The sequence below is a fragment of the Cariama cristata genome, unplaced genomic scaffold (genome assembly GCF_000690535.1).
Source record: "Cariama cristata isolate BGI_N322 unplaced genomic scaffold, ASM69053v1 scaffold612, whole genome shotgun sequence".
NCBI lineage: Eukaryota > Metazoa > Chordata > Aves > Cariamiformes > Cariamidae > Cariama > Cariama cristata.
The window spans coordinates 115,606-128,686 of NW_009605357.1; the positions used below are offsets into that span (position 1 = coordinate 115,606).

The 13,081-nt window shown below is 40.2% G+C and overlaps 1 protein-coding gene across 1 annotated transcript in view; it reads left to right on the forward strand.

Annotated features, from left to right (window-relative positions):
* Positions 1 to 7,144: 7,144 nt before the first annotated feature.
* Positions 7,145 to 13,081, forward strand: part of LOC104158298 (disks large homolog 2) — a 118,684-nt gene continuing 112,747 nt past the window's right edge. The window contains exon 1 of the mRNA XM_009695905.1: positions 7,145 to 7,362. The gene's annotated coding sequence lies outside the window, so the exon portion shown is untranslated. The remainder of the gene's footprint in view (positions 7,363 to 13,081) is intronic.

Consider the following 13,081-nt stretch of genomic DNA (forward strand, 5'->3'; position numbering starts at 1 on the left):
TCTTATACCCCTCAGACTGACATATATTGCTGTATACTATGCAGTATTAACATTGGGAGAGCCAAAGCATATATTTTTTTTCTAATTGTGGTTAAAAGCAGAAAAAAAGACTGGAGAAAATCACTACTTGGACTCTCCAACTCTTGCAAAACTATTTGCTTTGAAGTTGCTTAGGTGGCCCTCAGCATTAACATTTAAATAAGTCTTTATTTTTAGTGTATCTTCACAGTGCCTACATGAAGCAGTGCTGAGCTGAGAAACTGAGTTGCAGAAGCAGCGTCCATCCCAGGACAGCCAGGAACAAAACTCCTGCAGCAAATGTCCCAGGTTCTCAGCTACTGCAATTTGCTCCTGCTTTCCTTCTCCTTCTGCTAAAAAAGCTATGGAGTTGTAAGCACATGGGAGAGAAGGCAATCAGCTTCCTCCTCTCCACTGCTGCTCTTAACTTTCTCTAATCTCTGCCCTTTATTTTCCATATGATTTGTTTCCAGTTCAGGTGTCTGGCAGTAAGCTGGTCAGAGCATAGCAGCAGACAGCTACAAAATTTAAGGGCTGAGAACTGCACATCCTCAGCTTTAACATGTACAGTCTCTCTGTTCAGTTGTTCATTGTTTCCCGATAAATCCCATTATACCATTTAAGAAATATTAACCAAATGCTCTTGTTGTATCTACATAGTGTGAGTTATTTCAGTAGGGTTTCACTCAGAGATTCTGATATTGTAGTGAGAATAAGTATTTATATTTCACCTCCATTAATTCTTCAGCTCTTCAGTTAAAGGTCTTAGAGCACTTTCCCACCTCTGGTTAATCCTTGAGCTATAAGTAGTTCAAGAACACAGCATCTAATCAGTGTCCTGGTTCCCGGATCCCAACAGACACAGTCCTTGCAAAATGATGGCTTGTCCTTAAGTGCCCAACTCAGCTCAGACTCTGTGGAAGTTAGTGCCAGGGACAAATATGATGGGATGACAGATATTTCCCTGTTCATGGTTACTGCTGACCTGCAGATGGAGTATGATTGCCATTCATGCCTTCAGAGTGCCCAGACTGTACAGGAATACACAGAGCATGAAAGTCCCCTCAGAGCAGGTTCATCAGGGTATCATCACCCTTAACTAACCAAAAGGGTTTCTGGTGAGAGCTGCATTAATTGGTCTGACATCAGAGCCAAGACAGTAAATCTGCAGTTTCAGCAGTCTTGTGAACAATGCAAGGCTACAGATGATTCCTGTTGAGCTGAAGGAGGATTTGCTGTATCCCAGCAGAGCAGTTATTTCTTCCTTTCTTTTCAGAGCAACACTTCACTCTGATGCTCCTGCAATTGCATATATACTTCCTTGCTGGGAGGTACTTTCCTGGCGCATTTGCAAGTAATGGCAAAAAAACTGCAGAAGTAAATTTGCAAGAATGGCTGGCACAGCCCTAGCTTGAGTATCAGCTGCTGTCCTTCCTTGGCTTGTCTGGATCACAAACTGCTTTATATGTTCGGGCTCCAGGAACAGCATAACCGCGGAGTTCAATATGAGTAGGTTAAATTCACTCATGGTGTCATCTAAGCTACTTCATTTGGAGCTAGCATGGGTATCTCTACATTGCTCTGCCATCTGCATTGTAGTTAGTCATCCAGGCTTCAATTTTTTTTTCCTGAAAGAAAACTGTAGGAGGGGAAAACTTAATCTAAAAGTGTGTGCGTACTGATTCCTGTGCTAGCTCATTGTCACAATCAGTGCAGAAGGCATCCTCAGGCAATGCTGCTTATTTTTTGCAATCTACCACAAATGCAGGCCTGAATTTCATGGTTTTCTCATGAAAACTGTTCTGTATGCTCATCTTGTGTCCCTTTCCATGGAGAGCCCCTTGCAGCACTGCCATGGCCTTCTTCAATAAAGCAGATCTGCTCTCTCCACCGCCCATACCGTGCCTCTTACCGTGATGTCTGTAGAGCTGTTACTTTCTCCATGCGTCAGTAATTGCTGTAGGTAACATGAAGGACTATGCCAAGCTGACAGATTTTCATCACCATCCTCAGAGGAGTCAAGTGTATCATTCCTGTGCTGTACTTCTTCCCCAAATCAGCCACCTACTCCTCCCACCACAGAGTGCACGCAGAATTAAACTGCGAATCGCAGGAGGATCTTCATGTCTCTCCACCATTCTTTGCCATACAAAGCTGTTAACTCATTTGCTCCCTGCACCAGGCTTATACGGAGTTGATTGTGGGACCTTCTGTTTGTGTAAAAGATGGTTGTCTGGTTTGCTACTGAACCTAAACTTTTACCTAATAGAAGGGGAATATGGAGCTACTTCTCCAGCTCTTGGAGTTCATAAGTCCTTCATGATTTGTTTTGGATTTGAGTCTTGAGCTTCAGACAAATTGAACTCATTTAAAAGGAAGCAGCACAAAGAAAACAGTGGGAAACACAGGTTAAAGGGAAAGGGAAAGTCCAGACAACAACAAAAAAAACCCAGTTCTGGATGCTGAACTATATCCTCCAAGTTTCTCAGTTCTTTTAACCAGCCAAATCAATCTAAGCTGTACAGAAAATCAACAGTTGTATGAAGTCTCAGACTGCTCCTGAGATATCCGCTGGCTTCTAAATGGGCTGCTGTAGTATTCCAGGTTCATGCGGTGCTATAAAAGGCTTTTCAAATCAAAGTCAGGCAGCCTTTCCATAGGCTCTAGGGAAAGTGCCATCTGGCCTTCCTTCCTTTTAGCAACTCTTCTTCATTACTGATATGATTATTCATATTCTTGATGCTGTGAAGCCATCATTAAGAGTTCAGCCTTCCTAACTAGCAAAGCAAGTTCTTGTCATTGCCCTTGATCAACTGGAATTGCTGTCTTGGGTGTCTGTTCATTCAGACCTAGCTGAATATCCTCTTTAATTCTCTTTTTTCTGTATTTTTTCAAACTCACTCCTCATTCAGAAAGAGGACTTGAGCTTGCACTCTGCACTTGCAGCAAAAAAAGTTGTCACTTGAGGAAGAAAAGTATTGTAATTCAGAAAAATATTATTATAGTGATAGCACTTGTACCATCCTTTGCATCTTCAAAGCTCTGTGCCAGCTAATTTATTAATTAATCTAAATATACAGTTTTATTCATTTGTACTTATGAGGATTAATCTTAAAAACTGAAACTGTATTTAAAAACTGTTCTTAAATGGAATTGCAAGTGTGCTACATTGAAAGGAAGTGAATTCTCCATTGCCTTGCTGTGGCAATTAAATTCATTTACATTGTCACTGCTGTTTATTTGGCAATGCGTGATGTATGTAGGTTACAGCAATGAAATCTTCTGTCTGACTCAATGTGTGGTACTATTTTACCATGTATTTATAAAAGGAAAAATTCTCATTGGATTCAGGCCACCGACAGTGGAGTAGCTCGTGAAATTCATAAATGCTCAGTGGTCTCAGCTGGAATTAAAAGTTGATAGATTTCTATACTCAAAAGGTACAACAACAACCCTATCTCACCCGATTACCCTTCAGAGAGTATAGGTGTTGAAATTCCCTGTAACTAGTGGTTACCTTTATCAAATGTAATAAAAGGCCTTTATGAGTATGCTCAGCTGATTTTGGTTTGAAAAAAGGTAGGTCTCAGAATTAACTAAGCTGATACAGATCTCGTGGCAATTCTTAGCTGGATTAGGGAGCGAGAGCAAAGTTAGTGCCTTTGCTGGGCAATGACCCGGTTAGTGACCTGCAGCCCTTGAGGTTCTGAGTTTTGTCTTGTAAGGAGCCCAGGAGAAGGTGGGCTGTTGTGAAATGTTGCAGACTGAGGCAGAGCAATAGGTTGAGTCTGAGATCAAAGGAAAAACATCCATAAGAAATAACGTTTTTTTAGATTCCCTGATCATTGGAAAGCTTAGGTTTCTTGTAATTACTGTTCTTCTGGATGTTATTGTCTGATAAATGCCTAGTCCTGGGCATTTATCCTGCTGGGCTCTTTGCTTTAAGAGAGACTCCCTGACAGTGCCATCAACAGGCTATCGGATGAAAGAGCATTTCGTTTAGCCAGTGTAAATCTGACAGAAATTCACTAAAAGAATTGAAGAGCATAATTGCTAAATGCAATAAACCCCTATTTAGTTTGCATGATGGCTTCTTAGGCCACAAGGCAAGAATTACTCACCAATGTACTGGTCATCCGTGCCATCTGGCGTAGCCTGGAAATTATCTCTGTCAGTGCACGTTTATTCACCTGGAACTCTGGGTCCACACTGTGGAGGTCCAGGAGATGTAGTTTTACTTCACTGGATGCGAGTTAACTGTACCAGCTAATTCATGGTCTTGATAGTATCAAATCTGCCTGTAGTTACTCTTAATTTGAAGCTTCCTTAGCTGCTTCTTGAGCAGAAAAGGTAACTATTCTTTTTATTCCAGCTGAATGCCCTGATTTTTCCTCAGTGATCTGTGTGCTCACTTCAGATAGCAAATAGGATGGCTATGATGTGTAGTCAATATAGTCCATGTGACTATGGAAGAGAGAAGTCATGTTTTGGCAGCAAAAGGGAGCACTTTTGTCTTTTTTTAAAATTTTTAGATCATTGCTAGTTTGCCGCTTGAAGCAGAGAACCTCAAAGTCTATACCAAATGTGTTTGTTACAAATGCCTTAAAAATACATACTATATGTATATATGTAGGTATACAGAAATCTGGCAGCCATATGGGATTTTCACACACCTGTCAGTGAAGCGAGTAAGTTCAAATGTGAAATCTCACATTCTGCACCAGAACATATGAACAGAGCCCCGAGGACATGCGTTGTCTGATGAGTGTATCCATTCCCTGAGAAGTTAGCCGTTTTACAGAGCACCACATTGCTGGATGTTACAGCAGTATGGGCTATGAAATATTTCCCATAGAAAGGTAACATGGAAGCCAGGATAACTAATTAAAAATTGCAAGTAAGTGTGAAATGGGGTAGCAATTTCTCTTGGAATTGTGGCTCTTGTGTAATACCACAGACTGTGGTTTATGCATGCCACCTACACACAGCTATGAAATATGGTAGTGTCTTACATTATTGTGATATTGGTCAGTTTTACAAACCTGTACTTCAGGAAATGTAAGCTGAATTTTAGGGTGAATGTTATGTTGGTCAGGCATTGCTTGTGTCTTAATCACACTGCACCAAATTATTATAAGGCAGTGTCATGTTCATATAGATTCTTGGGAAGCCTCTTCAAACCTGAATGGTTAAGGCAAAACAAAAAGGAAAATAGATGCCTTTTAGGGCATTCTGGCACATATGGTTTGAAACTGTCTTTTATGAAAAATAGGTCAGAAAACCCTAATTAGCGCACAAGACAACAAACTGTTGTGCTTGGGCCATTTTAGAGAATCTCCATGATTTGCAAGTGAAATGTGTAAACCCATGAGAACAGAAATTGGCTCTAAAAGCCAAATCCAGTGGTACAGATCTTTTTGCTGCTTCTTAATAAGCCAGGGTCTCTCATTTGGAATATTTTTCTGCCCATATTGGATTATTCCCAGTGAGCATTGCTGGGGAATCCAATTATTGGATCTCAGCTGCCCTTTTCTCTGAGAAAGACAGACATCAAAACCATTACTCTGATTAAGTCTCGATATGTCTCCCCTATCTTCTGCCACCCAACTCTACACAGCTTTTCCTTCATACAAGTCACTATGGTAAGAGCCAGTAACACATGCAGAAGCACTGCTCATGCCTCTGGCCTTTAGTGATTTTTTTCTTGGATAGTGAAGGTGATGAACATAAAGAGGAGACAAATGAGGAATAGCGGGGAACAGGCAGCTGAGGATGGGAGAAAAGGGTTATATATAGGACTTGCTTTTGCTATGCATGAAATGCAACACCCTGTTCCCACATCGTGACGCACATCAGTTGGTCCAGATGGTGAGAAGGGTTGGGTTTCTGGCTGGGGCTGCCAGTGCAGGCTTCATTTGCATTCCTCAGCCCAGTTGTTCATGGAAAAGCATCCGGGCGATGCACAACCACTCACACAACTGTGCTCACCTTCCCAAGCACAACCTTTCTTCATGGTATAAAATACTGGGGGAGTTTTACAGGCACGGGGAATGAAAGGAGCTGGATCAAGTTCAGGCTCCAAATGGAGCCCTCTGAGAATCGTCACCAGCGATCTAGAAATAGAAAATCATCTTGAATAAAGCGTTCATTCACACTCTGCACTCGTACAAATAGCCTTGAGTTTGTGTAAAACACATACAAAATTCCTGGTGCTCAACTCTGAAAGCAACTTCTGCTCCATCGTGAAAGACTTGCCATACAAAACCCTTTCCAGTGACTGATCCCTGGCTCTGTGTTACCATTACCATAACCAGTTGTGCTTGTTTGGGGCTAATTGTGAGTGTTAATTTGTGGCATGTGCAACAATTGTGATTGTTGTTGCTGTAATTAATCCCATGTGAAATTGTTTAGTTTAATTGATTGTATTAATGGGTCTAAGTTTTAGCTGTTTGGTTCTGTAATTTTGTATCTATACATATACTTTAAAAACAATGCAAGCGTATGGAAAAAAAGAAAGCATTAGAGAAGTGAAGAGCATTACAAATACCTATTTATAACATAGAGGACATTCTTAAAACCTATCAGCATTTTTTAAGACGCTTTTAAAACATGCACATAATTTTACCTAACAAATATATTGCTTTTAGCAGTCATCCTGCCTAGAGTAATGCTTTTAGGTTATCCTTGCTAATGTCCACAGAATTTGCCTGAATAATTTCCATTCATGATAGTGGAAGTTACAAACCGTGTGCTAGTTGCTAAACAAGAACTGCATCTTTAAGAAGGGAAGATTTTATAAAGATTTAAAAAAAAAAAAAATCATGAAAACTGTATCTAGAGGAGACTGAAGCTACATTTCCTACTGTATTAAGAAATGTTTAAGTGATGAATTCATATCGGTAGATGGTTTCTTCTCCGAGTTTTGCTTCTCCCCTGAAGTGCAGTTGCTCATTCCACCTTAACAAGGTGCAGTGATTGACAGGTAGAGATGCTGCTCAGAGCCGAAGGTGGGAGTGTGCTCCATTGGTTTGTGCTTGTACATCCTGAGCACCAATTACTGTCACTGCTGCCAGCACTGATGTGTTTATCAGGATGAGTTATAGCAGAATATATGTACACAGGCAGTGTGTATGCTGGATGACCACCCCCTGTGATGTAAAATATGAGAGTCTGGGAGCTACCGTTTTATAATTCATCAGGTTCAGCAACTGAATGTTGTTGGTTGGCTTAGTTATAAAGGCAAGTGTGAACTGAACAGCAGACAGGAGCATCTCGCATTAAGAGTCCTGTGAAGCTGCATTTGGTGACTGGGCTCTGCATTTGTTCAAGTGAATTCAGTCCTCGGTGAGTGATGGGGGTTTCTGTCAAGCTAAAGCTGTTATTATATAAGCTGGGAAAACCTGCCTGCTAGTTTTATGTGTATTTTGCTGCTGGAAGTCCTTGTCTGTGGTTGTTTTTAGATTTTGCAATATTTTCAGTTGTGTACGTTACTGGCACAAAATGAGATGAAAAGAAAAATGCAATGATGAATTATTCACCATAGCGCTGCGAGGATCTCTTTTCTAGCTAAAGTTACTTTCCTTTAGTGAGTGTGTTGGGGGTTCAAAGAAGCTACAAACCAGCAAAGCTACCTGTCGTTAAATTGCTTTTATTAACGGTTAAAAAGAGTGATAGCCGTAGCTTTTGTAACAAGGGGAAGAAAAAGAAAAAGCTCAATCAGAAGCATTTACAAATTCTTTGCTTTTATGTACATGTGGCTTTTCAGATGCAGCATTAAATCTTTTGTGTGCAGCTAGGGGCTGCAAAGAATTTGTATTGTAGAGCTTTTTAATTTGATAATCAGTAAAATGGTAGCCTCTCTCTGTTTTTTGTGGTAATATGCTTAGTATCACATTAAAATGAATGATTCCCCATCTTGCATAACAACAGTGCTGAAAAATGTGTAAGATGAAGGGCGAAGGGAGACTTTGAAACAAACTGTGGGGAACATAATATAGCACAGCTAGGCAGGGAAAGGTATATTTCCTATAACGTATGCATTACTCTGTGAATTTCAGCAGCTTCTGATTCTTTGCTCTAATTATCACTTGCTTCATTATGACCTCTCCATCTTTTCAAGCGAGCTCCTTTAATATCTGTCGACATTATCTTGCCAGTAACCTTTAAAGATCAGTAAGCCAGCAATATTTTTGTTGTTGTTTTAACCAGAAAGGAATTGGAAAGCAGAGTTTATGAAACTGAAATATTAGCATTGCCATACAATACCTGTATCCCTCCTCAGGAGAGGCAGGTGATCATGAAGGACAATTTTACTTTTCTTTTATCAGTAGCACTATTATCAAAGGGGCGGTTGTTGGTTCTGTCTCTCTGTGCTGGTTGTTGTTCGGGTTTTTTTTTTTTCCTCTGTAGGCTGGAGAGGCAAATTTGTTTTATCAAAATATCAAGAGGGCTTGGCAGAACAGCACCTGTTGTCTCATTGCTGTATTATTAATAATTGGAGAGGGACACTCTCTTCCAGAGACCTCTCATCTTGTATCAGTCCAAACTGTTTCCTCTGTAGTGATTTAAACTTGCATTGTGACTTCTCACTTAGAAATAATCTGTTCCATGAGTTATATGTGAAGCATCGAAGCTGCGGGACAGGTCCTGGTTTAATTAATAAGGTGTCTCATTTTAGTATCATTTTTTATTTAAAGAGGAAGGCTATTGGCAAAGTGGCCTTTGCCACAGACTTCCTTTGCAGAACACATTTCCACTTACACTTCATAAATCATAAATTTGAAAAAATCAGAATTTCTTGGGAAGATGGTTTACTGGCAGCCTAACAGACTGGAGCCTATTTCTAGGAAAGAGTATATACCTTTGTCAGCAGTGCTTTATTTAAGAGTATTTCACTGCTTTTTAAGCATTCAGATCTATTTTCAGTGACCTCTGTGCTAGCAAATGAGATTTCTTGAAGTGTGAGCTTCTGGCTTTGCAAGTTCTCCTCCTTTCAGAAATCTGTGATATTGCATCCATCTGTCTAGGCATTTATATTGCATGCATCACTATGGTGTAATCTCAGCGATCTGAACATTAACCATGTAAATGTATGTACTGTAACTGAGGAAGTATAAATTGGGACAGGAAAAGCAACCCTAAAAGGAGAAAGTTATGATATGGGCATATGGCTCTTGTGGGCACCAGAGCTCCAGACTCGCTATTTGTTATACACAATAAATTAAGCTACTAACTAGTTCAGTCTCCAGGCAGTGGTATGGAGGCTTGGGCACAGATGAGACCAGCTTCTTGAAGTTCAGTCCGGATAAGACCAAGGAAAATAGCCAGAGGATGTGGCAAAAATCACTTTTTATCCTGGATGCATGCCTACTGCTTCTTTGTGGTCATAGTCCAGGAGTGATGCTGAAGGAAAAACAACAATGACTAAGAATTGTATTTTAAATCCTCTCTGGTCTGGAGAACACAGGCTTTTTTATCTGGATATGAGTTTGCTACTGTGATCCATGCCTCCCACCTCACAGTACGCGACGGCGGTGCTCTCCATGGAGCACCGTGCCTTAAACACCCTTGGTTACCAGGGCTGGTCCAGGTAACAGCCGTCTGTGTGGTTAGTGGTACGTCCTCCTGGAAACGCACTACGCCAGAACTCCAAGAAGTGTGTTGGCTTCCTATTCATTTCTGAATAGAGGTAATATTTTAAGCTTGATTCATAGCGCTCTCGAGTAACAAAAATCTGCTCTCCACAAGGAATCTTTCTCAGCTTTTGCCTTTTGGTTACAGCTGAAACCAGCCAAGGCACCTATCAGATTATCTTTCATATAAAATATAGATGCCTAGGGAAAAACATCTTAGAAAAAAAAGTCCCCAGCTTTGGAATTGATCTTTTGTTCTTTTTTCTTTGGTCTGAAATACCTCAAGTGTACTGACCTTCAGGTTTGCTGTGAACTCCCATGGCAGCTGATGGTTGACACTTTTGGTGAAACAGGGCATTGGATAACCCAGCATTATTCTCTGGAGAGTTATTTTTCAGTTTGCAGTACACATAGCTAATGTGTAACTGTAGTTGTGTGACCGTGCTTTTTGTCTGTGTCAAAAGTGACTGGAGATTGCAGCAGCGGTGTGTAAAATCACATGCTTGTGTGCCTGTAACACTTCTATTTTCCCCTTTCAAGCTCGTACACATGCACACAAACTGTATTTTTAAATAGAGGAATACGTTTATAATACTGAGTCTCAAGTACAGCAAGCTCTAGTGCATAGAATTGAAAACAATTAACTATATCTTAAACCGCTTCTCTACTTTTTATTGAATAGACGGATGAGGTGACTTTGCATGCTATTTTGCAGCTTTCTCAGGTTTTAATTCAATAGTCATGACAGGTGTGAAACACCAGCAATCACAGTGATGTGCTTTCAGGGAGAAGTCCTTCAGTGGAAAAATGGGTTGGGATGATAGGTTAGACGTGTAGTATCCTCAATGTTGGGAATAGCCAACGTAACTTTATGGCAGGGAAGAGACAGGGCGTAGTAAAGGATGACAATGTGACAATGAAAAACAGTAGAGCTTTTTGTATGTCCAGACAGATAGGCAGAAAAACATCATTTTAAAGGATTATGAAACACTCAGTGCATGAAAGGAACAAATTTGGCAACTGGAGTAGAGAGAGAGTGTGTTCATAAACACAGCGTGCCCTTTGATGTTGGTCTGTTCTTTGTTTTGGGAGTGAAATGCATGCAAAGGCCTAATCCTGTAGAAGAGATTTTTTAATTTTTTTTTTAGATCTTCTATGATTGTACAAGCAGAAGAAGGTATTCAAGTTATAAAAACAATGAAAGATTCACTTGTAAGCAAAATACATCTCATAAATTCTAAGTTTAATTTGTTTGTAAATGCAATTGCTTGATTTGTTTAGTGGCTCTCTGTGTCTTGGCATCTGGATGCGTTATGCTAATGTTAAAAAAAAAAAGGAAAAAAAAAGGAGCTTTTAATAGGGGTAGTCTTTGCTGTGGAAAAAAATTAAAATAAAAGCAAGATGCGTAACGCCTGCACCTTCTTTGCTGCCAGATGGTTAAAACAACATGCAGATCTGTCTGTCCTTGAAACCTCCCAGGTGAGGATGGTGTGCTCCACGGTAATAGAGCTGGTTCTGGAGAATTCAGCACCAGAAATCAGTCGGAGCTAGATGTCAGCAAAGTCAAGTGATACAAATGCTCTGCTTTCTGCATGGCATTTAATGTAGTCTAGATGATCAACAACATGAACCGTATCGGTCAAAGGTCCTTTTCAAGAGACAAGCTGCTCACGGCAGCTTTCGATGGAGTTTCTCCATGTCTTCAGGGGATGTGCATGGTCAGAAGGGTGCTGGTTGTTACGGCTGTGTCTCCACCACAGGATAGTTACAACCTATGGAGAAGCTGCCCATAAATAGAGGTGCAGGATTCAATGAGCATCCAGGATCAGCTCTAGTAAAGGCCCTACAACTTTGAATCCTGCAGGCAACTATTAGACACGTGACTCAAGAATGAGCTGCACTGGAAGTCACTATGCCTTGCTCTAGATGAATGCTTTTCATCTTTTCCATGTCGTGACCATGTGTAGAAGAAAAAAATTCTATGGAGACCCTCTTGTATAGCCCTACATGAAAGTGGCTGTAATCCCATCAGGTTGCAGGCTGAAAGCACTCCTAAATACCTGCTGCTCCTCTGGTCCTCAGTTTTCTGTCTTGCCTGAAATCTTTGAAGATGGAGAACACGTCATTCCACTTGCCAGTATGCTAACAGGAGTGATGCTCATCTGTGGCAGATTCATTGTCTGAACAACACTGGCATGCTGTATTCTGTCCTGTGCAAACTTCAAGTTATCAGTTGGTGACCTAAAGCATAATAATATTTTATATATATATAATTATTTTTTGTACTACAGAAATTAGGGCATCACCATATTTCTACTTGGGAATTATCCATACACTCACTCAAAAGTCAGCCTGATAGAACTGCAGATGGAGTCCTCATTCCCAGAATACTTTCTTAGCGTTAACAGAAATCTCCTATTATTTTAGCCAGGAAGAAGCGTAATCTGGATTGACAACAGATTTAAAATCCTGAGAGTTAATATCATCTTTACATCACACTAGTAAGCATGTTGTGTTTGAAGAACCTGCAAAGTGACAGAGTGGGACATGGTGTATCCCTTCTAATTTGTTACTGTACTTCTGATAAGATGTTTCTTGTTTGGAAGACAACAGAAAAACACCACTCTAAGCATGATTTACAGTCCTATTTGTGCTAGGTTTTAAAGAAAGAGATTAGTGCACTGGCATTTGAGCTAAGCAAATGCTAATTTAAGAACCCATTATTATCCCTTTTTTGTGTTGTGGTAATAACGTTTAACATTATGAAATAATAAAAAACTGATTGAACTGTGTTGTGTGCAGCCACATGCTCAAACTGAACGACTGAACTAGCCAGGCAGACTGTAATCAGTTCACTTTGTTGTTTTGGGGTTTTTTTAATAGCTATTTATTTCTATATTTTAAGTGAGTTGTACTCTCAGAAGCATTTTCGCTATGTTCAGTAATGTGTAGAACAAGTAGAAAAAACATTCAGAGCAGCTAGTAACAGTAAGGAGCAAATGTTTCTACCTAGCGGTGTCTAGGAAAAGTAATGGAAGTATTACTCACTAAAGAAAATCTCCACTTTCTTTCAAACAACCTACTTGTAACTGTTCTAAGAAGGTTTAAACATAAATGCCAACACCCTCAGTATACGCTACCTTTGTATGTAAATGGTATTTTATCCCCTCTGCATTTATTTACAGTACTGTTAATCTCAATTTGTTTGTAGCAGATCTGTGTCTCCCACTACCAAAATATTCCTTGAGAAAGGAATCCATTATCCCAGATGGAAAACTGGGAATGGGCAAAATGTTTATCTGCTTAATGTCCCATGGACTATCTTTGCTCTTCTTGGGTGGATGTTTCTGACAGACATTGCACAGAGAAATGACAGTGTACGCTGGCTGCTGCTGGCTTTGGGCTGGGCTGTAGTTCAGAAATGTAAAGTA